Here is a 27731-nt window from a genome sequence, read left to right on the forward strand (position 1 = left end):
GTTGTGGATGTTGTTTTCCTTTCTGTTTCATGCATTAAGTTGTACCAGTAATACTATAACTGCTAATATGTTTTACCAGCACTGGTTTTTAAGTTGGAATGATTTGTTTTGGGTTATAATTTATTGACAACTAATTCACCCCCCCTCTCAGTTGTCCTTCTTGGTTCCTAACAATTGGTATTAGTGCCTAGTCCTCTTTTTGCAGAAGCCTAACAACTTGAGGAGATCCTATGGTAGCAAATATCTTCAGGAAGGACAATCCCAAACTTGATGGAACTAACTATGGTATATGTAAGATCAGAATGGAAACACATGTGAACTACATTTAAAGAGATATATGGAATGTTACAAACAATGGCTATGTTTCTCCTAATCAGAATAACCCTAATCCATCGAGCTTGGCTAAATACTTGGAGAATGATTGCAAAGCAAGAGAAGCACTTCTGAGTGCATTATCAGATCAACAAATCATGGGATTATCAGACAGATCTACATAAAAAGCTATTTGGGATAAACTAGAAACATTGAATGAAGGAGATTCCACTGTCAAAATTCCAAAACTAGAATATTACTGGAAGAGGATCAAATAATTCTGCATTTATGGAAAGAGTTAATGAAATTGTTTTAGAAATACAATGTTGTGGAGGATCTTTAAGTGAAGATGAAATTGTTTCTAAAGTTTTAAGAGATTTTCCACTGGCTTACAAAATGAAAGTGGAGCTATTAATGAGCTGAGAAAAATGCCTAATACATCAGTATCTAGGAATACTTTGGTTGGAAAACTTTTAGCATTTGAGCTTGAAGAAGTTGGTCCTATTGCTATAGTCAAGACTGATATAGCCTTCAAAGCATCATCATCATCATCATCATCATTTGACAAATCTAGTTGGAAAGCACTTTATGCAAAACAACTTGCAGATATCAGAAGAGAAAATGAAGAACTTGAAGAACTATTTGCAAGAAAGATGCCTAAAGGTCTAGCAGGAAGTAAGTATGAAGGTAAAGCACCTTCCAAATGTTTTAACTCCAATAAAGTTGGTTATATGGAATCTAGGTGTCCTGATAGACATTCAAGACTAAGAGATGAGGCAAAGAGAACATATAAGCCTAACCCTGAATATCAGAGATATAGATTTAAGAAAAATAGAGATAAGTCATGTTACTATGTAGATGAAGGTGTTAAAGATGACTCTGATGAAGATCCAACAGAGAGTGGATGGGCATTTGTTGCAATAAAAGAAGATCAACTGGTAGAGTGTAATGCCCATACCCTAGTCGGACTTTTAAAACCCGTTTAACCTTGATTGACTTCCTATGTGGCATTTTTGAATGGTAGATTAACCGATATGCAATGTGTAGTTTAGATAATATAAATAAACTGAGCATACTTATTATTGTGTTTTTGCATCGATTCTCGTGTAAATGCAATTGTTCCTAACCCTTGTGATAAATCTTGAGCTAACATCTTCATTGAATATGTATTTGTATATGCATGCTTGTATGAATTCATGGGTGCAGGAGATTGCAGGTACAACACCGCTTAGGGCAAGGTTCATCTCCTTTGGAATTTGCAAGGTTGAGTATGCTCTTTCATCTCTTGAATTCGGATTTAGTGGTCATATAACTCTCGTCTTGCCTTAGCCATGGTTAGGTGAGCATCGAGCGTGGATTCGTGGAGCTTGCTTTTCATTGGGATGCGTGTCGAGAGATTGGAGGGCCCCCTCGATTTGCGTGCCATGCGCGAGGTAAGTGAGGTTTGTGATCCTAAGTATTAAATTCAAATTTATGAGTAGACGAGCACATTAGAAATTTAGAAATTTAAATGGGTAGCTTCTTTTATATGATTAATCATTAATTTAAGAAAATTGCCTTAAATTATTATTGTAGCAAGCTTAAGGTATTCAACTGGGGTTGGTGTGCTCATTTACACATTTGCGACATTTACGCATTCGTAGTCGAGAAATTAGAATAAATTAAACTCTTGCATTAGATTAGTCATTTATTTAAAAAAAAATATCGCTTTATTATGTTGTAGCGAGTTAATTTAATAGCTAATTTTAAAATAATGAATTTAATGAGATTATGCGTTTTTGGAAAGGAAAAATTTAAAGACATTTGGGAGATAGCAATAAATTACGCATTTTCGCATTTGGAGGGGAAAAGGGAAAATTATTATTATTTAAAAGAAATTATTTCTTCTTACTTGTATAGTTGATAAAATATAAAAGTTTGATTTTCAGTAAATTAAATTAGAGTTGAATATGAAATAGAAGCTTTTAAATTTTAAAAGAAAAATGAACAAGGAGGGGATGAATGATTCCCATTTGGATTTTCATTTATTGTATTTTAGAAATAAAACCCTAAATTTGAAATTGAAATTAGGGCAAAATTAGGGTTTCATTTTTAACCCAGTTTGGTAAGCATTTTGGGGGTTGGATGGCTTGGGAAGTTTTTTTTGGAAAAAAAAAAGAGGGATCTTGCATTGAAGCAGCAGATTGGGAAAGCTCTTCATCAAGATTCAAGCCTGAAATCTGCACTATGAGGTAGGATTCGTATCTTCTTCTTGATCTATTGTTGAATACAAGATAAAAAAAAAAAAAAAAAACAGTATGTCACATGAATGTTTTGAAGTTAGTTTTTCAGACTCTTCCCAACTTGGTTATTTTAAATCAATCCTTGTTGTTAAAAGATTTTGTGATTCAAACCTGTTAGGAGATATTCTTCCCATAATGGAGATTTTGGTAGAATCTGTAAGATGAACAGGTCTGTGAAAACACAAAACAAAAATATAGAAATAGAAATGACGATGCAAAAAAAAAACGAATGATTTCATCCTTGTTAAAATTTATGCAAAAAAAAATATGGTTTATCCCGGATTGTGAAACAAATCAAAAAAAAAAATTAAACAAAAAACAAAGGGGTAAATTTAGGGGTTTCGGGGGGGGGAGCCGAAGCTCAACCCGCCCCCTCCCCCGCGCGCCGCTCGCAGATCTCTATCGGCACCCACGCACAGTGGTGGCCGAAGGGGACTGCGTCTCCATTGGAGGCCGCAGCCCCTTCCGGCACCACTGTGTGGGGGAGCCGTAGGGACTGCGTCCCCCATGGCGGACGCAGAACCCCCGGGCTGCGCCCGCCATGGTGGCCGCAGTTCCCTGCGGTTGGGGGCTCGGCTAGGGTTTGGCCGCAAACAGATTTTTTTTAAAATTTGCTTTTTTTTTTGTGTTGTTCGATAGTTATTAAATTAGTTTTGTTTTGTAAGTTAAAAATTGGTTTTAGTTGGTTTCATTTTCTACAATAAAAAAAAAGATGCTTATTAATATCAATATATTATAAGCAATATTTGATATTAAAATTCGAATGGAGAAGTATATACAATCGAAAAAAAAAAAAGGATGCTTATTAATATCAATATGTTATAAGCAATATTTTATATTAAAATTTGAATGGAGATGTACATTCTAAATAGTTATGATTTTCTATTTTAAATGTCAAAAAAAAAAGGGATAAATAGATATGTTAAAATATATGTTAATATAGGTAACATCTAATTAGTATATATATAGATGACCTATATGGACTTTTCTTTTCTAAATATATTATGGAAATGATTTTCATTATCTTTACAAATGTTGAGATGTGCATTTAAGCTTTAATTCTTTTAAGTGGGCAAATGTTGGGACTCTCGGTAAAGTGCTAATTGAGTAAATCGGATGGTGGTGTTAGTCCTTAATTTTGTTCTTATGTATGCAATAAAAGATTAATTTAGCTCGGGAACGGTTTTCCATGTCTTTATTTACTCTTAATTTATTTTGTTCCTAAATAGTAATAAGGTAATCCTTGTGTAGTTAGAAAAGGGGCTAGATTATCTTTGTAAAACCATCTTATCATTAGTGGGTATCTAAGGGTTAATTAATTTGGTTAGACGTTTATCTCAACTTGAGAAAGTGTTGAATTTACTCGTTAACGCTTGAGCATGACTTATTATTTTGGGAAATTTGTTGGGTCCCCGTCATCTGATTGCTTTGTCTGACCAACGTCGGTCAAGTCTCCATTTAAGGTACCACCTGTTAAGAAATCCTTGTCCTTTTTACTTGATGTATTTAGTAGGATCCGTTACAAAAGGGATCATTACGTAATTAATGTCCGAGGTGTCTGTTGTATATTGATTGTATTCGCCTAAGTGGCAAGATGTAAAAGACTTATAAATTTTGTATTCCTAACGATATAATACCAAAGGGGTCTTGCAGTTGAGCAGACCCGGAGATGTAGCCCATTAGGGGTGAACTCCGAGATCATATCTGTGTTATGCGATGTTTTTAGCTCACTTTGTTTTATGCTCTAAATTATCATGGATGGTTGTATTCTTGTATAAGTATATGGTGGAAGTTTAATGAATTTAAATCTAAGTACATAACATTATTTATCTTGATAAATGTAGTAAATCAGATTCATAAAACATTGTAAATTGTGATTAGGACAAAGTATGTAAGACATCGTAATTAAAGTTATGGAAAAAGTATTTGGGATAATGTGGTTTAAAAAAATGGGAATAGTGGAAAGAATCTTGCTAGATTACATCATTGGATTAACCTGTTATTAAGTATGTAAATTGAACAAATGAGTAGGGGAAACAAAGGTAGAGTTAATGTCATAATTTCTAAGTTGGAATCTAAAGGATGATCAACTCATAGGTAATTACTTTTATCTTCTTAAATGAGCTTCACCATGTTAATCATGTTTCATTACATTGGACGAATTTGTTAAGTTATTTCACGCTTTAATCTTAACAATAATCCTCACCAGATTAAATTGATAATTGTGTGGACTCAATTAGATATCCATATTTTAATCCCTTATAAAAGGAATCCCTCGTGATTGCCAAAATAAATCTAAATGGGAGAGTAATTGGCTTGTGGTTTTTACATTTAACTTAGTAAAATTATCTCCCTCATTTTAAGTTCATTTAACAAAAAGAAAAAAAAAAGTGATATGAAATCAGGAAATTGTATTTTAATCCTAAGAGAGAGTGTCACCGTGATTTTAATTATTCTAATCTTGAAATGTTGATTGTCATCTAGTTAACGATACTTTAATTTAAAAGATGTTCTCGTGTGGCCTAATGCATATCCATCTTAATGAAGTTAGTCTACTTATTGCATTATTAACCCTTCAAATGAATTCCATGGCTATGCACATTATACCTTTCATAAAAGAATTTCAACTCATTAGTTGGTTAAATATGAAAACAAAAGAAGAGTCCTCACTCTACTCACGGAAGTTAATCCGAAAGAAACAAATTTATCGTATTAACCATATTGTTTACTATTTTAAAAGAGGTATCAAATGTGGGTGAAAATTTTAAAGTCAAATGAAGGAAACCTCGCTTTACTAATCATAGTTTAACCTTAAATGTATAAATCTCATTAAGCCTATTATTAACACATTAAAGGATGAAATCATTTGTGAATGGATACCCCAAACCCAAGGAATGAACCTCTCTATATTAAAAGCATGAACCCTTTTGGAAGACCTCTTAATGAAATTATGAAAATAAAGTGCATTAATTAAATAACCTATCAAGGGCCTCCTATCCACCCGAAGTAGATGATCGATTCCTAAAATTTGAAGATGCCAAACCATTAATCAAGATCTATGCGTTATCCCGAAATTAAGTTACCCAGTTTAATAGATCTAATGACGCAAGTTGAGTTAGGTGTAAGGTTATGTAATCGCGTTAGGAAACTCCTTAGGATTGGCTGAGCCTTCCGCTGTGATATCTAAGTTGACAGATCATCTCCATTGTATTTTAATGTCGTGTCTAATAATGAATTGAGTTAACTTCAATTTATCTTAATGTTGTAACTTTGTATTAACGCTTCTTATTATTATAAAAAAAAAAAAATTTACACTCTTTGAGTGTTTTTAACTTAAACCCTTAGGGGTTTCCTGGCGGGGCATTACATAGAGTAGGCATTGGTAGCAAAAATTGAAGAAAAGGATGAATGGATCATTGATAGTGGATGCTCGCATCAAATGACTGGTGATAAAAGAAAATTATTATCATTACCGGAATATCATGGAGGTCTAGTAAGATTTGGAGATGACAAAGCTTGTTCAATCAAAGGAAGAGTCACTATATCTTTGGATGGTAAGCATAATACTGACAATGTTTATTATGTTGAAGGTTTAAAGCATAATCTTTTGAGTGTTGGTCAGTTAGTGGGAAAAGGATTTCAATTACAATTCAAGAATGGAAAATGGAAAATCATAAACTGAACTAGATTGGAGATTGCAACCGGTAATTAGACTAAAGGTAATATCTTTCATTTGAATACCAGCGATAAGAGATGTTTGATTGCTCAGATTGATGAAAGTTGGCTATGGCATAAAAGACTCTGTCATGTGAATTTTGATTGCATTGTAAAGATTAGTTCAACTAAGGTAGTAAGAGATTTACCTAAGATTGTGAAACCTCATAATTCGGTATGTAAGGAATGTCAAATGGGAAAGAAAGTTAGAACAATATTTAAGATCATTTATGAGAAATCCAATAATATTCTTGATTTAATTCATACTGATTTATGTGGTCCAGCAAGAACAAGGAGTCCTCAGGATGATAGATAACTTATGCTAATAATTGATGATTATTCTAGAATGTGTTGGGTTACTTTTCTCAGGGAGAAATCAAAAGCTTTTGGGAGATTCAAGATATACAAGACAATGGTAGAAATGATTATAAATGAACCAGCATGGATTGCAGCAGAGAAAAATGTAGAACCAGTCACACCGGCATCATTAGAAAACTCAACTGTGACTGAAGAACAACAACCTGTGAATGGAAATTGGAATAAACCCAGGTATGTAAGATTGAATCATTCAGAAAATCAAATAATTGGAGATAAAAATCAAGGTGTTATGACAAGAGGAAGATTGGCAAATGAAGAGGTATGTTTAATTTCTCAAGTTGAACCATCATCAGTTGTTGAAGCATATCAAGATAAACATTGGATAAAAGAAATGGAATATGAATTAGAACAGATTGAAAAGAATAATACTTGGACATTAGTTCCCCGACCTAAAGACAAAAACGTAATTGGAAATAAATGGGTATTTAGAAATAAACTTAATGAAGATGCTGAAGTAATAAAAAACAAAGCAAGATTAGTTTGTAAAGCTTATTCTCTGAAAGAAGGAATTGATTATAATGAAACCTTTGCACCAGTAGCTAGAATTGAAGTAGTAAGACTATTTCTTGCATTTGCAACTCACAATAACTATAAAGTTTATCAAATGGATGTAAAATGTGCATTTTTGAATGGAGATCTTGAAGAAGAAGTTTACATTGAGCAGCCTAATGGATTTTAATTAACAGATGATAAGGATATGGTTTGTAGATTAAGAAAAGCTTTATATGGATTGAAGCAAGTTCGCAAAACTTGGTATGCTAGATTGGATAAATATCTTCTAAAGCTTGGATACACAAAAGGTAATGCTGACAGTAATTTTTATTACAAAATTACCAATGATGACATTTTGGTTATTGAATTATTTGTGGATGAGATCATTTTTGGAGGAGAAGAAGAGATATGCAAAGACTTTGCTAATAAGATGCAGGAAGAATTTGAAATGTCTATGATTGGAGAGATAAAAAAATTTCTAAGTTTGCAGATTTCTCAAATAGATAAGGTATATTCATTTGTCAAACAAAATACTTGAAGGAACTTTTGAAGAAATTTGGAATGGAAAACTCCAAATGGGTAAGCACTCCTATAACTACAACAAATAAATTAACATCAAAGGATGAATCAGCTCCTCTAAATCCGACAAGGTACAAATCTATGATTGGAGGGTTACTGTATTTGAGACAAACCAGACCTGATATAATGAATGTAGTATGTATTGTTTCAAGATTTCAAAGAAATCCTAAAGAAAATCATGAAACTGCAGTAAAAAGGATTTTTCGGTACCTGCAAGGCACAAAAAATCTTGGTTTATGGTATCCTAAGAATGACAATTTTGATTTATGTGCATATACAGATGCAAATTGGGCAGGAGATGTGGATGACAGAAAGAGTACCATTGGTGGAGCATTCTTTCTTGGCAATAGATTAATTTCATGGATTAGCAAGAAACAGACCTGTACATCATTATCTACAACAGAAGCAAAATATGTTGTAGCAACAACTAATTGTACTCGGGTATTATGGATCAAGCAAATGTTAAAGGATATCAAGGTAAAATGCAAAGAACCGGTAATTATTCACTATGATAATTCAGCAACAATCGATATATCAAAGAATCCAGTATTTCACTCTAAAACAAAGCATATTTCTATTAAGTATAATTTACTCAAAGAAAATTTTGAATCAAATGAAGTGAGATTGGTTTATGTGAACACTAAAGAACAAATTGCAGATATTTTTACAAAGCCTTTTCCTAAGGAAACATTTGAATATCTCAGAGAGAAGCTTGGGGTAATCACCCCACCGAGAGAGACTTAAATGATGCAGACTGGCATCAAACTAAAAGGGACTAATAGAAAAATCTTTTTCTGGTTTTGATGAAGAAGAGCTACTTCTCAGGGGGAGTAGTTAGTTGTATGTTATGTTTTGATTTTTAATTGCTTTGGCATTTAATGTCAAAGGGGGAGATATGTCTATGGAAAAACATTATACTTTGAAGATAGGGGAGAGATGTATTTTGGTTTCGGTTATACTATTTCTATTTTTGGTATAGAACTTTGTGATTGATCTATTTAGAGGATATTGTTGGCATTCTGTTTTGGCACTTAGATGTTTTTCCATCTAGTGTTGCCATCAATGCCAAAGGGGGAGATTGTTGGTATTATGAATGACTTCATCATGTGTTGCATTGGTTTTGTCATTGATGTCAACACTTATCCTTCTAGAGGTCTACATTGTTGATTTGGCACTCTGGTTATATTGGTTTATTGATGCACTGACACATTGTGGTCTAGGCATGGATATTGGCATATGCACAGTTACTGTTATATGTTTCACCAGCAACTTAGGAAGTTGATGATGAATTTTTATCATCTGGAGATCATTTGGTTATGTCGAAGACATGGATTGGATGTTTGCATTTGGTGTTGTGCATATTTGATTGATCAGGTTCATATATTTGCCTTAACCGACAGATAGGTCCAGGTTACAAACTAACATAGGAAAACAGGTTTCAGATCAGCACGACACATTTTTGAAATGGTTTATTGATTGGTTAATGTGTAAATGTATTGAGACTGACATATTATATTGCACTAAGACTTATTTTGTAATTGATTTAAATGTAATATCTTTTGAGAACCGACCTAATGATTAGGTCTTAGGTTTTGTATAAATAATTGTAAGATCTTATCTACAAGGAATATGTGTACATTTTGAGATCATTGTGAAGAGAGAAAATAAGAAGATCCTTGTGTGAATCATGTAGATATCATCTGAAGGTTGAATGAAGGTTGTTAAAGGTCATGAAGGTGTTTGGTCCTCATGCTCAAAGCTTAAACCGGTACAAAATCCAACATTGTAGATGCTAATTTGAAGTAGTACATTGATTATTAGATTTAACTATCCAACTGCGTAGTCAGTGTGACTTCTAATTTGGTGATTGAACAGTGAGCTCTATGCAGTTGGCCTTTCTGCATGTGCAGACCCCATTATTGTATACACTTACTATCTGCAGTAGTACCATCTAATTGTGGGTAAGGTTTCCCACCATGGTTTTTACTCTTATAGGGTTTCCACGTCAAAATCTTTGTGTCATGTGTTGTGGATGTTGTTTTCCTTTCTGTTTCTTGCATTAATTTTTACCCGTAATACTATAACTGCTAATATGTTTTAGTGACACTGGGTTTTATGTTGGAATAATTTATTTTGGGTTATAATTTATTAACAATTGATTCACCCCCCCCCCCCCTCTCAGTTGTCCTTCCCAGTTCCTAACACAACCTTCATATGACTTTGTGACCCTATCCAGGCCCCAAAATAGGGTAGGACAGGGGCGTGGCACCCCTTTCCCCCTTGGATAGGGGCGTGGAACCCCTATCCTCCCTCTTGAGGAGGCCCTAAGATGGGTCCATCTGACCCTTGGACCTAATTTTCTTCTCGGGGACTTAAATTCTCCTATGTCAGCCTTAAGTGAGATGAAAATTAATCCTCTAAGGCAAGTATAAAAGGGGATCTAGTCCTCTCATTTGCATAAGCATAAATTAAATAGGTAAGCATAGACATAAATATACATCATCAAGTTTTCAAGTTTTCAAGTCTTCAAACATCTCCTTCTTCATGTGTATTCTTCATTCATCCATTGGAGCAACATTACAACATTCATTTGCATGCATGTGTGTATTAGGGTTTTGTCATGTTACATGCCATTTCATGCAACACTTGTCATTACATTCAAGAAGAAAAGCAACCATCATCAACAAATTATAGATCTACAAGGTATACATTTCCATTATTTACAATTAAGCATTTGCTATTACTTTCTTTCAAGGTTGATTCCTCAACCGGGGTTTGACTAAGGCAAATCCCTATCTACAACCCTTCTTCCCTTCTTTTCTATGTGTAGGTTGTAGGTGCGCAACTATAATTGCAAGTTTGGGCTTCATTTGCAGAGACGGAAAAACCCTTTTCATTTTGTGGATTTTTCGGAGTGTCATGTACACTTTCAACACAGTCTTGAAGACTTTTCTCCAAATTTGCAGGGTAGATCCATATCAGTCTAAATATCTTAGATCCGAAGCTACAACACAATCCCAAACCGGTAGCTCCTCATTTCACCCATTTTATCTCTCTTATCTGCATATTCAACAAGTCATTTCTTCTACTTACAAAAGAGGGTAAATTATATTGTACCCTTGCAATTCACATAGAATTCAGATCCTTATTCATTCTAGGGTTTGGATCTAGTGAATTCAACCCCTCTTTTCAATGTAAAGTATCACCCAAGTGAAAATCATCCTAGTGATTTCCTTTCTCTCTTGTAGGTGGGGAATCACCAACGTTCAATTTTCCACTTTACAATTACATAGCTTGCATTTTTCATTCGAGTGCTTTGAGTTGTTGTGTAATAAGAGATAGGGGCACTTTTCCTTAATTGGACCTTCGATAACGAACATCCCCTTGTTCACTAAATTCATCATGATCATGGGTGTCATCTTGATTACATGTGTTGTCTTGATCATGTGTGTCCTCTCCTCTCAGATGTTCTTGATTCTGTGTGAATGTGTAGGTCCTTGACCTTTGTCTTGGGAATCTCTCATTATTTGAGTTTTATATTTCAAATCCTCAGACATCAAGATTCATTTTCTATTTAGCATGAGGAGGTACTTTTGTTTGTCCAAGTCTATAAGCCTTTCCTTGAGCTTTTGGAAGGCGACGCTTTGTTGGCATTGTTGGACGAGTTCTTTGGTGATCTCCTCTTCTTCCATATTTGCATATTCATCAAAAGAGTTGGATTCCCTATGACTCATGCTAGATTCTGGTTGTGGATCCAATTCCTTTCCTTTTCAAGATCGAGTGCGAATGGGCATTAATATACCTCTATAGTAGTGAATTCATCCTCTTCTATTGGGGTTCTTGGTGGAGTTGGTGGCTTAGGTCGAGCTTCATTGCAATTGATGCAAAACTTTCAAAATAAGACGAGATTAATCCTTCCTCCATTGTTAAGGTGTTGATTGAATGCTGGTTTTGAATGTAGTCCCTACTTCTCAAATTTTCCTTGTCAAATTCATTGGTTTTTCCTTGGAGATACAAACACATATGACGCAAGAAAACACGATGTGATTTAAAGATTTGATGGTTGATGTAGAGAAATTTATTGCTTTTGCTAAGGGCCCTAGGACTAGGTTGTCTCTTCTTCAACTTAGTCTTTTGATGAAGACTTCTTCTTCTCAAAATATGAGGAGTGGTCATACAAAATGATCAATGTTGATGTTGATGGTTGATATGGATACTGTTAGGATTGATGATAGTCCCAAAGATACTAAGAGGGGGGGGGGTTCAATCAGTATCTAACTGGTTGGTAGAATATTTGACCTTTTTAAGTAATTTTCATTCCAAAACAATGTACCGGTAAACAAGAATTAATGCAGTAAATAAGAACAGCAAAGATAACATAGAAAGAACACCATAACACAAGATGTTTAATGAGGAAACCCGGTGTGGGAAAAACTTCAGTGGGATTTGTGACCCACAATATTCACTCACTGGCCAATGAATGGATATTACTTACAAGAGGGGCCTGCACATGCAGGAAGGCCAACTGCCTAGAGCTCACTGCTCAATTACAAAAGGAAGTCTCACTGACTTACAAAATGGATTATGAGAATCCAATATAATGTACTACTACAAAACAACATCTGCTATGCCAGGTTCAGTACCGGTTTAAGCTCATACAATAACCATAAACCCTTCTACAAAATCTACCTTAATATTTGCTCTACATATCCATCATATCTATCCTCTACCATGTATGTCCCAAATGATCTATAAGATCTCATACTTATATATGATTCTTATTACAACATGCCATGTCGGCTTACAAAAAGATATTACAATTAAATACGAAATACAATAATCAAAATTTTATCGGCTAGGGTGTCGATAAACATTATTGTCATTGCCAGTGAACTATCTGTTGGTCCATGTCGGTTCCATAAGATTGCAAGGTTTCCATCAATGACAACACCTTCAATCACCTCTAACTACCATTAGAGTGTGCAATGCCAACAATATCTCCCTTTGGCATTGATGGAAACACTCATGAGAAAATTCCAAAAATCTGTCCCAAAAATGAAGTCCAAAAATCTTACCAAAACTGTGTGCTCCCCCTGAGCAGATGATCTCTTATGCAAGTCATTTTTCTCAGTTCTACTACTTCCCCTTTGACATCAATGACAAAGGTTGTCAAAAATCTGTCAAATGAGTGTAGTTTTCAGCTAGAACCTTGTAATTGTTTGGTTAAAATCTGGAATAAGTCTGCTAACACCAAGTTCAAACTCTGAGTAAACCTGTTGCTATCTTTTAATGTTGCTTTTGTTCTCTGAATAATACCGGTGAGATGATGCATTTTCTCTTCCGGTGTCTTCTGCACTTGAATAAGTGCCTCAGAGATCTCTTTCTGTAAAGAGATGAGGTTATCCAATTTTGGATTGATTATGCATTTAAGCTCTTTTTCTTTACTCTTTATTCTTTCCTTTTCCTTCTCTAACTTCTCAAGTTTCTCTTCAAATCTAGTAATTTCTTGTTCAATAATGTATATTGGTTTAGATGAACCAATGATATTGTTAGCTATATCATTAATTTCCTTTTGCATTTTGTTGATTTCCTTATCAATATCCACTGTCAAAAGATTAGTCTTACAGGTGTCTCTGTATAGTTCCTTGAACTCCATAATTGTTTTTTTCAATGCCGATAAGAGGGTATCAATATGTTATGTGCACTTCTTTATTGTTTCTCCAAAGAATTTCTCTTTTTCCTTGTCCATTTTCTCCTTAAATGTCTCTTCATTTATTTGGTCCACAATCAATATATTGTCAATTATGTATTTAGACAATGTGTCTAACTGACTCAAAGAATCCTTATTATCTACATTACACTTGGGTGCAATCAATTTAAGAATGGGTATTGTGTCATCTATAGCCTTATAAGCCAATGCATTATAATCTATAATTTTCTTAATAGAATCCAAGAGTACTTCAGTCACATTTGTTGGTCTGAATTTTGTCATAGAAGAACTAGATGACTGTCCAATTACCTTAACAATTTCAGTGCTTCTAGTGGGAGAAATCACTTTTCTTGTCTCGACCTCTAAAGAGTGGAGGGTCAGTTTGTGTATGTATTTCTACTAGCAAAGGTTTAGGCTTTTCAGTAGTTACCAGTGGCACTATCTTTGTGTGTACCTATTTCTCAACCTGTTTCTCTACTTGTTTCTCTACCTGTTTCATAGTGTTGTCAGCCAATTTTTCTGATGCCTTTTTAGTGGTATCCACTGTTGGTTTCATTGTCAATACCTCTGCATTATCCACTACTGATATCTTAATTAGTTTCTCTATATTCTCAGTAGCCAATAACTCTATCTCTGTTGGTTTTTTAGTGCTTGCATTGACAATATTATCAGTAACCATTTCACTAACCCTAATCTCAATGTGTTCTCCCTGTGATCCAATCTCAACATTATCAGCCAGTTGCTCAGTAGCAACATCATTTTTCTTTTCCTTAGTTATTTCTTTGTCAACTACAATATTTACCTCCCGAGTATCTATGTTCATAATATACAAGATTTCAGACTCAGGGTTCATATCCTCATGTGGTGTTTCCACATTCTTAGTAGTCGGTGTATTGTCAGTTAGTACCGGTGGAGTAACAAAAGGTGGTGGTAGATTATTTGTCACTTTTATATTAGGTAGTCCACCTACCTTGCCTTTTCCCTTGTCTCGATCCTTTTGGTATACCTTGAATGTTTTAGGTATATTCAGTTCTTCTTGTTTCTCTTTCTCAACAAAGAAAATATCTCATTTGTCAGTTGTCTCTTCTAAGATTTCATTAACCCTGCTAATCATTAGACTTACATTCCGGTGTCCACTTGAAAAGACTATTATGTTAGCTTCAATGATTAATTCATCAAAATCTTCAACTGATTTCACTGGATGTACAACTAGCAGTTTCTCAATCTTTATTTTCTTGTCAAGTTCCATAATAGCTAACCTTTTAGCATCTAGCCGCCTATATAAATCACTAGGCAAATCATCTACAACCTCTATTAAAACTTTCTTATAAATATCAAGGTGTAAGATGATGCTATTTTCAACACTTTCCTTCTCCTCATTGGTAAATGTATCATATAATCTACTAACATTAGATAAGTTTCCATCATCTGTTATCTCATTTAGTAGGTTGTCAAGTGGAGGAATGACCTTTTTTTCCTTTCTCTTTCTAGGTGTCATCTTCTTAGCTAGTGGCCTCACTGCTTGTTGTTTCTGCCTTGTTGTCCTAGTTTTCTTGGGAGGAGGAGAGGGTACCAGTGAGGGTTTTCCCTTCCTATCAACTCTTATAAACTCAGCAGGAATTTCACTGTCAGAGGATGTACCAACCGGTGAGAGATAAGCCTCCGATTGTAGACCTTCGAAGTCACTTTCCTTGATACCAGTGATATTCATTATGTTTTCCTTTATTTTTTTAACCTTCTTAGATGCACTCCTTATGTATTTTTCTCTTCTCTTCCTTTGTTTAAGTGTTTGTACACCACTCTCTATTGTTTCTGCACTACCAAAATTGTTTTCTTCCAGTTCTCTAGGGGCTTCAAGTAGGGCTTTAGCATATGTTTTGATTATGTTCACATCAGCCTCATAGCCCATTTCTATCACCCATATAGTTCTAGGAAGAACTGCCTCCATCTAGATCTCATCCTTCTTAATTACAAAGCAAATTTCTTTTTGATACTTGTCTACAATGCTTTGTGGTAACCTTTCTCTTCTTTTCATTTTTGCTTTAAATGCTTGGAAATACTCAGTAATGTTGTTATCCTTATCTGTCCCCATACCGATGAAGACATCAGACAGTTGTTTTCCTACTGGTATGTCATAACCAAAGTCTTTCTTGCCTATACTAGGAACCTCTTTTGTAAGATACAACATTAAGCATACAAGAAGATTACCAAAATGGAAAGTATCTTTCTTATCTCCTTTTATTTTCTTCAAATTGTCAATCAACTCATCTTTCAACCATTCACATATATCTATCTTAGCATCACTATTAACCATATCATATGCACTTTTAATATATAGACTTGAAACTGAGTTTAGTCGGTTTGCATGTGTGGTTTTGTATCCTAATATCATGATAATGAATCTAACATTCTCATCCTTTACATTATTAACTCTTAGGGATCTATTGTCATAGGTTGCACCTATTAAAGTCATCACTGTGCTATTTGAAACTTTCTTAGTTTTATCTGGCCTACTATCGGTGGATGGTAAGCCAGTCACTGCCCTAACTGCTTCTCTAGTGATTTTATAAATAGAATCTAGCCAAAAGAATTCACTATGAACTCTGCTAAGCACAATCCTTACAATTTCCTTAGGAAATTCCAGGATACCAAGGATTTCCACAAAACCTCGGGTCTCAATAACCTTATGTTTGGGTTTCACAATTCCATTTTCATCATAGATAACATTTTTGTACATTTTCATGATTTCCTCATAACCTAATTCCTTAATGTGGCAATGTATGTAAATTATAGGGCCTTCTGCATATGCAACTCCTTTAGGGATTTTGAAAAAGCACCTAGGGTATCATCCTATTTTGCTACTTCAGGGATAATCTTGAAAATGGGCCTAGGGTGTTTAATTACTTCTATAACAGTAGGGTTTACAATAAATTCTGGAGCAGAGGAGGAAGCCATTGATAAATACCTTAATCTGCCTGATAGGTTTGGATGCTTGAAAGAACTTGCTTCACTTCTTACTTTGGATGCCTTCGCTTGGGTTTTTCATGCTCTTAGGAAAGTTTGAATGCTCGATGAATGAAAAAGGGAAAAATACTAATTTATAATGTCGTTTCCTTCAACAACCACAATAAATGATTACCGGTTAAGTGTAACTTAACACATCTGTTGGTAAAGAATAAGTTCATCTTCTCACCATCAACCGAGGGTAAACTTGCATGATTTTCAATTTGTTGCAATACCCCCAAGGATTACTTTTTAGTTGGATGAAGAATCTCCTTCTGGTGGAGTAATACTTTGTTCTACCAATGAAGGAATAGTCTCATCAACATTCTGATCTCTTTTTCTAATCCATTGTCTTGAAAATTCTTGCTTTACCTCATCTACCTTCTCTTTTCCTTTCAAACTAGGTCCTTTATTATTTGTTGGTGAAGTCTTGCTTCTACAAAAAAATTTCAATATGTCCAATCATGTTACAAGCATAACAAGTCACATTGTTTTTTCTAAATAGCCTTTCCATATCCTATGCTGGTTTGTGTTTTGCATTGATTAGATAAGTGTCCAGATCATCCACAAACATAACATCTTACATTCATTCTGCAATTTTCTGAGTTATGACCAATTTTGTTGCATTTGGAACATTGACCGGTAGGTGCATTAGTGTTTTGATAGTTTCTAGATCTACTCTGATTTTCTCTATGACCATACTTGTTACAGTTAAAGAATTTCCCATTAAATTTGTAGGCATTAGGTTGTCTTACTGGTTTACTGTGATCATGATTGTTTGCAGTATCGAAACTTTCACCAACTTCAAATCCAAGTCCATTAGTGTCTCCATTTGGTTTCTAACTTTTTAGCATATCATCAAGTTCTTCTGAACTTTTCTTGAATTTCTCTTTGTGTTAATTTGCAGTAGCCAACTCATTTTCCAAAAATTCCTTCTATCTCATAAGTTCAATTTTATCATGTTCCATGTGAATCAGATTTGTCTTTAACATATCATTTTCATGACTGAGTCTTAGATTTTCATTTCCAGCATCATTGAGTCTTCTAGTCAAGTCATCTTCATTCTTCTTTCTGTCTTCAATGTTTTTAGAAAATCTCATAGTCATGTCTTGCATTTCATTCCTCAAGGTCACGTTTCCTTGCCTCATCTTCCTTACAAGCTCATTAAGAGTTTCCTTTTCATCATCATCATTTTGTATCTTCTCATGAAGTTCTCTTCTTTTGTTTCTAGCAATAGTGAGATTCTCCTAAAGTCCCTGAATGAATTCCTGTCCAGTCCTTAGATCATCTTCAAGTTTGATATTCTTCAAATTTTCTGCATCAAAGTCTGCAACAGATATTTCCAATTGCTTTCTCAAGTTTTCCATCTGTACCAGTGTCAGAATCTTCCTCAAGTTGTTAGGCTTTTGAAAATAGAGGACCAAGCTCTGATACCAATTGTTAGGATTGAAGATAGTCCCAAAGATACAAAGAGGGGAGGTGAACCAAAATCTAACCGGTTGGTAGAATATTTGACCTTATTACGTATTTTGCATTCCAAAACAATGTACCGGTAAACAAGAATTAATGTAGTAAATAAGAACAGTAAAGATAACATAGAAAGCACGCCATAACACAAGATGTTTAATGAGGAAACCCGGTGTGGTAAAAACCTCAGTGGGATTTGTGATGCACAATATTCACTCACTGGCCAATGAATGGATATTACTTACAAGAGGGGCCTACACATGTAGGAAGGCCAACTGCCTAGAACTCACTGCTCAATTACAAAAGGAAGTCTCACTGACTTACAAAATGGATTATGAGAATCCAATATAATGTACTACTACAAAACAACATCTGCTATGCCAGGTTCAGTACCGGTTTAAGCTCATACAATAACCATAAACCCTTCTACAAAATCTACCTTAATATTTGCTCTACATATCCATCATATCTATCCTCTATCATGTATCTCCCAAATGATCTATAAGATCTCATACTTATATATATATGAGTCTTATTACAACATGCCATGTCAGCTTACAAAAAGATATTACAATTAAATACAAAATACAATAATCAAAATCTTATCTTATCACCTAGGGTGCCGGTAAACATTATTGTCGCTACCAGTGAACTATCTATTGGTGTAGAGTCTACCGGTGTAGAGTCTGTCAATGTCGGTGCCATAAGATTGCAAGGTTGCCATCAATGACAACACCTTCAATCACCTTTAACTACTATTAGAGTGTGCAATGCCAAAAGATATTTTATTTTGGATACTCAAGCTTACTTGTCAAGTAGAGGTTTAGTTTGATTCACCCCCATGACAAAGTGTGTCAAATGATATGAGTCAAGTTTCATGATGTAAAAACTTAATTTGGCAACTTGAGAACCTAACTTGGTATTTTTTTTATAATATTTGTTGGATGATGGAACCTTTGTTCACTCTATTTGATACTCCTTAAACTCATTGGATGAAATCTTATCTTTTAAGATAGTTGAAGATTTGGTACCCCTTCCAAAGGTGCTAGTTGGATTTGGAAATTCTCTTCTCTCTAAGGTTTCTCTTTTCTCTTTGTTTTTGAAACTGATTCTTGTATTGGTTTATTTTTAACTTGCAAGATGTTTCAATATTTATGACAAGGAGACATATCACACATGAAAACAATGGTCATCCCTATGCTAAACATTAAGTGTTTGTTCTTGTGAGGATGTTTTCAAATCCCCAATGTTTATCACTAGTTTGATTGACAATAAAAGACACATCAAATAGACACTTTATTCAAGGGTCATCAATAATATCATAGCCCACTAGTCTCAATACTCCATTAGCTTTAACAACCTTGTCACCCACTAGAGGGCACCCATCTTTTTGCCTTTTTCCAAAAATTAACCCAAAGTGAATTGCTTCACAATTGGGTAGTTATCTTGGGAGATATATGGTGAGTAATCTTGAGGGTGGATTATTCCCCACCCTTGCACTATGATATTGCCAATGTATGTCAACTGACTCGGCTCCAAGTTTCTACTTCGATAGTTTGTAATAAGGATTTTGTTTGAAGATATCCTTTGAAGTCGTCCAAGCACGATTGAGGCTTATAGCCCAACAATGTATCAAACAAGATGTAATCATGCAAGTGTGATTGAGACCTCAAGGCCCTACAAAGTGCTCAATATGAGATAACTCAAATATGCTATGTCCCCCAAGATTTTCATCTCAAAAGGTGATTTGATTATAGTGTGTTAGATTACTTGGCTTTAGTTATACTCACTTGGGTTGTACCCTTCTCACTAGCCCCCTCAAGGCTCTGGGAAGGAAGGCTCTCTAAAGGATGTAAAATGTTTGAAGTAAATGAAAGCATAAAAGAGTGGGTTTGGCCTTTTGATCACCCAATTAAGGGGAGAGCATATGCCTACCACTTTCGAGACATGAAATCCAATCGTTCTATTTATCCTTCTAATGTAATGATTTTCTATCCTCTATTTAACAAGCATGATGTTCTTTTTAATCCTTCATAGAAATTGATTTTTTAACTAGGAAATGGAAATCTTGGTCAACGAAATGGAAACACATCTACTTGAAAGCAAATCACTTTTGCAAGTTAAAAAATTTTGTTCTTTTTACCTTTGCAATGAGGTTCTTTTTAATCCCAAAGAAGAATGTGGTTGATTATAAGCCTAAAATGAAAGATGAGATTATTTTTACCAAAAAAAAGTGAGTTATTTTTAAGCCAACATTGAAAGAAAGCAAAAAAGTAAAACAAAATCTATTCTAAATCCTCCAAATCTGCAAGAAATTGTTAGGAAAACCTGCAAAAACTAGAGTTAGTAAAAGAATAGAATCCTTTGGTGGGCTTACACAAGCCTAATTTCAAACTCGAGTTACAATATTTTGCTCTCTCTTAGATGCACGAAAACAGAGGTCATATGCACTAAAAATCATAGTCAAATGCGCCAAAAGACCTATTGAATGCACTAAAAGAACTGTTAAATGCACAATAATATCTATTAAATGCGTGAGAAGATATGTCAGATGTGCGAAAAGATATGCCAAATGTGCGATAAAATATGTCAAATGCATGATAACAGAGATTGTATGCACTAATTTGTGTTTGAAAACTATAGGTGTGGATCCTACGAAAAAATATTAGAAATTTTGAAATTTACGGGGTCAAGCACAATGGTGGGCGCCAAAAATGTGTGCTAGAAATGTGGGATCAACCTGCATTGCAAGGAAAACAACTCAAACACACACATGGAACATTGCATTAGAGGTTAGAAATCAATAAAACAAGTTAGTGAATCTAAACTCTTTAAAATCGTTCCATGCTCCTCTATCTCTAAAGATCCTAAAGATTCAAGGTGACCCTCACTTGGAAGAGCACTTGATCTCTTGGATGACAACCTAGTGAACACGATTTAAATAATTCTACAATCAAAATGGATGCAACTAAGATCCTAATGAATGCTAAGATGATGGATGAGAGCTAGGATGGAAGATGCAATACTAAATGCTCAAGATGATGAAGATAATGAAACTAGATTGATTCCAAATTAAATATTAAATGATACTAGATGATTTAATTATGCTATGAAAAGATATGCATTTAAACTAGATGATGTTCTAATACATGGTACAAATGCTAAATGCTATATTTTGAATGCTTGAAGATGACTTGAGTGAACTCCTTAACCTGCAAAATAACTCTAATTTAGATGCACAAAGAGATTGAGTTCTTTTGAAGAAGGAATGGGCTCTATTTATAGGGAAAATAGAGAAATGGATGGTTGAGATTGAGCAATCTCAACAAGGGCTAGGATTGAAAGTTGTCAATCCATATGAGGGATTCAATCCAATCCCAAATGGACAAATGTCACCTTCAGAGGGCTTGAGAGGAGATGTAAGAGGCATTAAATGCCCGAGGAGACATGGTTGTTACCTTATGAGGTAAGGTTATGGTTGGGTTAGTGGATAACCAATGGATAATGCCTTTACCCAAGTGGTAAACTCTTGTGAAAGGGTTAATAGGATAACTAGGGTCAAAGCCATGAGTGCTTGATGAGACCCTTGGGTTAGATGAGGGTTAAGTTAGAGAGAAAGTCTCTAACCATGAGGGGAGGTTAAAATAACCATTAATGGTTAATAGGACTTTGGGGGACAAATTTGTAAAGGTCCTTCCAAATTTGGGGAACTCAACTAGTTAACTTGTTGAAGAAATGAAGCCTTTAATGCATTTAGAAGATTTTCTTCCAAACTTGAGAAGTGACCTCCTCAAATTTAGGGAAAGGACATGATTAGGAGATTAGACATGATTAGGATGGGATTATGAGGTTTCTAGAAGGATAATTAGGAGGCAAGTGGGAGATGTAGGATTTTACAAGTGGGTTAGAGAAAATAGGATTTAATTAAAATAAAATTGATTTATTTCAATTGTTGGTTGCAACTTGCATTTGATAGATTTAAATAAATATTGATTTATTTAAATGTGAATTTTGAATTTTGCAAGTGGAGGGATTTATAAATAATTTTGATTTATTTATTTGCAAAGGGGGTTTTAATTAAATGTGGATTTAATTAAAAGGGGAAAGGGGATAATTGGAGATTTTTAATTAAATGTGAATTTAATTAAAATGGCTAGAGGGGGGCATTTAATTAAATCTGAATTTAATTAAATGGCTTAGATAGAAGAAGGGAAATATTAATCAAATCTTTAATTTGATTAATAGGCTAATTAGAAGAATAGGGACATTAATTAAATCTTAATTTAATTAATTGAAAGAATTAAGGATAATTAAATGAATAAAATTGACTTAATTTGTTATGCAAATTTTAGGTGTCTACATATATATTAAATCTAATCAAAACATCATAAAAATTATGAGTAGATTCTTTATTTCGATCTCTACAAAAGGGTATTTTTGTTTTTTTAATAAATTGAATTTACCTATTAAATTTTCCTACAGAAGTTAGAAGTTTCATAAATTTGCCAAATTTGGTGATGTGGCTACCACTTAGGACATTCTGGCCAGAAGGGTTCTAGCCAGAACCCTTCCGATCGGATTGTAAGAGGTCGGCATGACCGGTCATTTGAGCGACCATGCCTCTTCAACCCCATACAAATAATAATTTTTTTTGGTTTTTGTTTTAAAATATGAAAATAAAGGTGTGTGAAATAATATAATTGATTTTTGAATTAAATCAAATGTTTTTACAAATAAAAGCGGCATTTTTTATATAAAGTGACGAAGATTTCCAATTTTTTAAAGATTTTCGTAGAAGGCTTCAATTTTTTTTTTCACTTAAATAAATATCTAATATTAGAAGGCTTCAGATTTTTTAAGTATGTTATATTAAACGAAATATTATTTATATTTTATTAAACCTTATTTTAAAGATTTTTCTAATTATTTGTACTTTTTGTACTTTTTTTAATAATTGAAATTAAGGGGTTGTTTAGGTCTTAATAACTCCTAGGATGTACTAGGGGGTATGTTGTACCTACTAGGACATTAAAAGAGGTCATATCGGGTCCTAAGGGGTCACACATGTGTGGCCCCTTAGGACCCCATATGGCCCCTTAGGACGCTATATGATCCTATGGGGTCATATGGTGTCCTAAGGGGTATGTTGTACCTACTAGGACTTTTAAAGGGGTCATATGAGGTCCTAAGGGGTCACAAATGTGTGGCCTCTTAGGACCCCATATGACCCCTAGGAAACTATATGATCCTATGGGGTCATATGGTGTTGTTAGGGGTCATATGGGGTCCTTAGGGGCCACACATGTGTTAGAACACATGTGTGGCCCCTAAGGACCCCATATGACCCCTAACAACACCATATGACCCCTTACGACATGTAATGGTGAATGATAGATCAAGAAGGAAAATACCCTTTCACTCAAAGAGAGATGAGAATTTCGCTATTGATTACCATTCAAGCACTTTTCACCATGTTACAATAGAAAGAGGAGAGGATAATTCACTAGATTCAATCTCTCCACATGAAGATGGTAGATTGAATTTTGAATGAATTGGTAATGATAAGTTGATCCCATCTTCCTTGTTTGATTTGGAAAGGAAATTGATTGAATTATGTAGTGCAAAAGTGACAAAGAATTTATTATAACTTGAGATTGGAATATGGGATGAAGTTGTGCACCTAGATCTGGTAGAAAAATGTCGAGACAAAGTCGCCCTACAAATTTGAGGAAAAATTGTCTGGACCGTGGCGGGAATGTACATGGTGCTTCGAAAAATCTATGAAACGAAAAGGGTTTTTCCGTCTCTGCAAATGAAGCCCAAATCTGAAAGTACAGCTACGCACCTACAACCTACACACCGAAAAGAGAGGAAAATGGGTTGGGATTGGGGGTTTGCCTTTAGGTCAAACCCCATTTTTGGAATTAACCAAGTAATGAAATAAAGTACTTGCAAGTAGTTGTAAATGAAAGACTGAATTGTAAATCACCTCAAGGGAGGTTGTAGTAACAATGTTGATAGAAGAGCTCATGTGGAATTGAATATTCAAATCAATCTCCTCTTCAATGGTTGAATCCTGACTTGAATGCAACACCTAGCCTTGAGGGGAGACTTGAGAATTCTCAATGCTGGAAAAGAATGCCTGAATGCTCTTGAATGCTTGATCGCTTGTGAATTTCCCACTCATCCAACTTATTCAACTTATGCAAATGAGAGTACGAATGCCCCTTAAATACATTTTAGTGGATTTGAATTTTGTCACGGGCTGACATCGGGGGAGTTTCCTTCCCGAGGCACAGCCAATAATGCAACCTTAGGAAGGGTCACCCCAAAATAGGGCAGGGATAGGGGCACCATGCCCTATCCTGGGAGGACAAGGGTGCCAAGCCCCTATCCAAGGGGGGATAGTGGCACCACACCTCTATCCTACCCCTTTCTCTAGGGGAGAGTGCAAACAAGGTGATGCAGAGGCCAAGGAAGAAGTTATTTTCACAAGCTAAGCAATCTCTGGTCTCCAATTAGACTAGAGGATTCGAATTCGCATGCATGAGGACCCTAATGCAGTCAAAAATTGCTAGGGTCATAATTTTATGACACCACATGACACTATATGATCCTATGGGGTGAAATGGGCTTAGTAGGGGTCATTAGGATTCATAAGGGGTCTTAAGGGGTCATTAGAGGTCATAAGGGGTCATTACAGTCCTAAGGGGTCTTATGGTATTGTATGGGGTCTTATGTTATCCATGCTAAGATTCTAAAAGGGGTCAAAAGATGTCCTAGGATATATTAAGGAGTTGTCCATGTCTTAATAGCTCCTAGGATGTACTAGGGGGTATGTTGTACCGACTATGACTTTAAAAGGGGTCATATGGGGTCCTAAGGGGTCACACGTATGTTAGAAAACGTGTGGCCTGTTAGGACCCTATACATAACCCCTTAAAATACCATATGACCCTATGGTTTCCTAAGGGGTCACACATGTGTTACAACATGTGTGGCCCGTTAGGACCCCATATGACCCCTTAGGACACTATATGACCCTATGGGGTCATATGGTGTCCTAAGAGTTATGTTTCACCTACTAGGATGTTAAAAGGGGTCATATGGGATCCTAAGAGGTCACACATGTTAAAGCACATGTGTGGCCCCTTAGGACCCCTTATGACCCCTTAGGACACTATATGATCCTATGGGGTCATATGGTGTCCTAAGGGGTCATATGGTGTCACTAGGGGTCATATGGGGTCCTAAGGGGCTACACATGTGTCCCCTTATGACACTAGATGATCCTATGGGGTCATATGGGGTCATTACGGGTCATTACGGGTCATAAAAGGTTGTTACATACATAAGGGGTCTTATGGTGTAGTATGGCATCTTATTATTATACATGATAGGATGCTAAAAGAGGTCAAAAGATATCATAGGATGTATTAAGGGGTTATTCATGTCTTAATTGCTCCTAGGATGTACTAAGGGGTTGTATGATGTCTTAAAAGGTCCTAGGATGTACTAAATTCTCCTAGGTGTCTTAAGAGGTCCTAGTATGTGCTAAGAGGTCGTAGGATAACATTTAAACATCTAATTGTATATGTGTACAACATTTATAAATAATTAAGAATTGAAATATTTTAACCATTAAATAATTTTAAAACTAATATATTTGTTTCATGCTTAAAATCTGTTATGTTAAACATAGCCAATTAGACTAAAAGGACGAATCACAAAATCCTTAACTAATTCAACAACCTTAAACATAAATCAATGAAATGAAATGCATAAATAAGAGAATTAAACAATCAAACTAATTGAAAACTACCTTAATTGCATTGTGGCTTCCATTGCTCTTCTCCATAATTGTGTGGTTGATTGGCTCTCAGGTGTTGCACTGAAATTCCTGCATAAGAGAGAATTATTTTGAAGACTGTGATTCTAGATTGAATTGAGAAAATGGTCTTGTATTTATAGATTTTTGAGATAGATTGGGTGAGATTTGGAACTGAAGTATTGATTGATAAACAACTAATTTAGATTGATCAGTGAACTCATTTTGATTGATCTATTAACTCAATACATTGATTTACTAACTCAATTCATTGAGTAGTGGATTGAATAGATTAGGGAGATAACTGAATAGATTATCCAGTTGACTAGAATGACTGAAGAGAAGACTGAATTGATTGATTAGATGGAAAAGGTGATTTGCAGTCAAAAGGGGAGACTGGAGAGTTAATTGACTAGTTAATTAGTTTGATCAATCAGTCAGGATTTTCAACATGTGATGTAGGAGATTGAATTGAAATTCAATTTAATTCTTATTTGGATTTGAATTTGGATTTTCAAATGATGAAATGCACAAGATTTACTAAAATTTATTGAAATTAGAATTTGGCGAAATGTTAATTTGATGAAATGAAATTGATCGAAATTATTTGAAATTTGAATTTGGAGATTTGGAGGAATAAGTTAATTAATTAAATAATTTAATCATTTAGAAATAGGATTAATTAAATCAAAAAGATTACTCAGGGAAATTAATCATAATTAATTAAATAAAAAATATTTAATTAATATTTGAGAAAGGTTTAATGATGAATTGATGGAGATTTAGAAATTGAATAATTTGTAAGCTGAAGAATGATGATTAAGTTAATTTAGAAGAGTAATTAGCTTAATTAAATAATTAAAGAATTATTTAACTAATAAGATGATAAATTAGTACATGATTGATGAGACATTTTTAGGTGTCTACATTTGCCCCTCTTTGAGACAATGTCAAAACGACATTGTTTCAAATAAAATGAAAAAAATTATGCCCTGGTGAAGCTTAGGGTATAATGCCTCCTCGAGAGATCGTTTGTGCATTAAATACATGAATTATCTCTCAAAAGAAAAAGAATGTTATATGAGAGATGGAAGAATGGTTAGTTTGATGACACAAATGAGTTTTATTGGATAGAAGAAATGGTTGGAATGATTTGTAGATTGATTGATTGATCGATTGGATTAATAAGATTGATTTGAAAAAGATAAAGCCTGGTTTCAGGAATGACACACCTTGTATAAGACAAAAATGATCAAAATGTTTGGTTTCAGGAAGGATACATCCTATATAAGATGAAGATAGATGATCATGTTTGGTTTTAGGAAGGATACATCATGTATAAGACAACTAATTAAATATAATGAAAATTGGATGAAAGATGAAAGATGATGAAAGATGAAGATGATAGGAAATATAATTGATTGATTGATAGAATAGTTGATGTGAGGAAACAATTTGAGATGGAATTAGAAAGATGAAATGATTCATAGTAGAATATGCTAGATGAGAAAATGCTCTTTGAGGTAGAATCAACATGATGAGATGAGAAAATGAAATGATATGATTGATGATTAATGATCTTTTGTGTCTTTATTCATAGTGCAACACATATTCATCATTGAGCCTCATTATGTAACAATGAAGCCTTGTACACCAGGGTATAAGGAACCAAGATGTAAAGATATCTCATTGCAAAAACAAACATGTAGCAGATAAGGAGTGAACCCTCCACTTTGGGGATTATGCTAGGGGTCAAGGTATGTGTGGCATTCATAAGTTGAATGCTCTTATCATAGACATCCACTATAGATATTTCCCCAGACCTTCATCGGTTCATACCATAAACAACAAACAAAGAAAAGGATCATGCCCATCATGGCTCCTCTAATCACTTGTTGACATCCTTGAGTAGCATAGAAATATGATCTTTGCCAATTGATAAAAGATAAAAACCAAATTATACAAA

The sequence above is a fragment of the Cryptomeria japonica genome, chromosome 8 (genome assembly GCF_030272615.1).
Source record: "Cryptomeria japonica chromosome 8, Sugi_1.0, whole genome shotgun sequence".
In the NCBI taxonomy this organism is placed as follows: domain Eukaryota; kingdom Viridiplantae; phylum Streptophyta; class Pinopsida; order Cupressales; family Cupressaceae; genus Cryptomeria; species Cryptomeria japonica.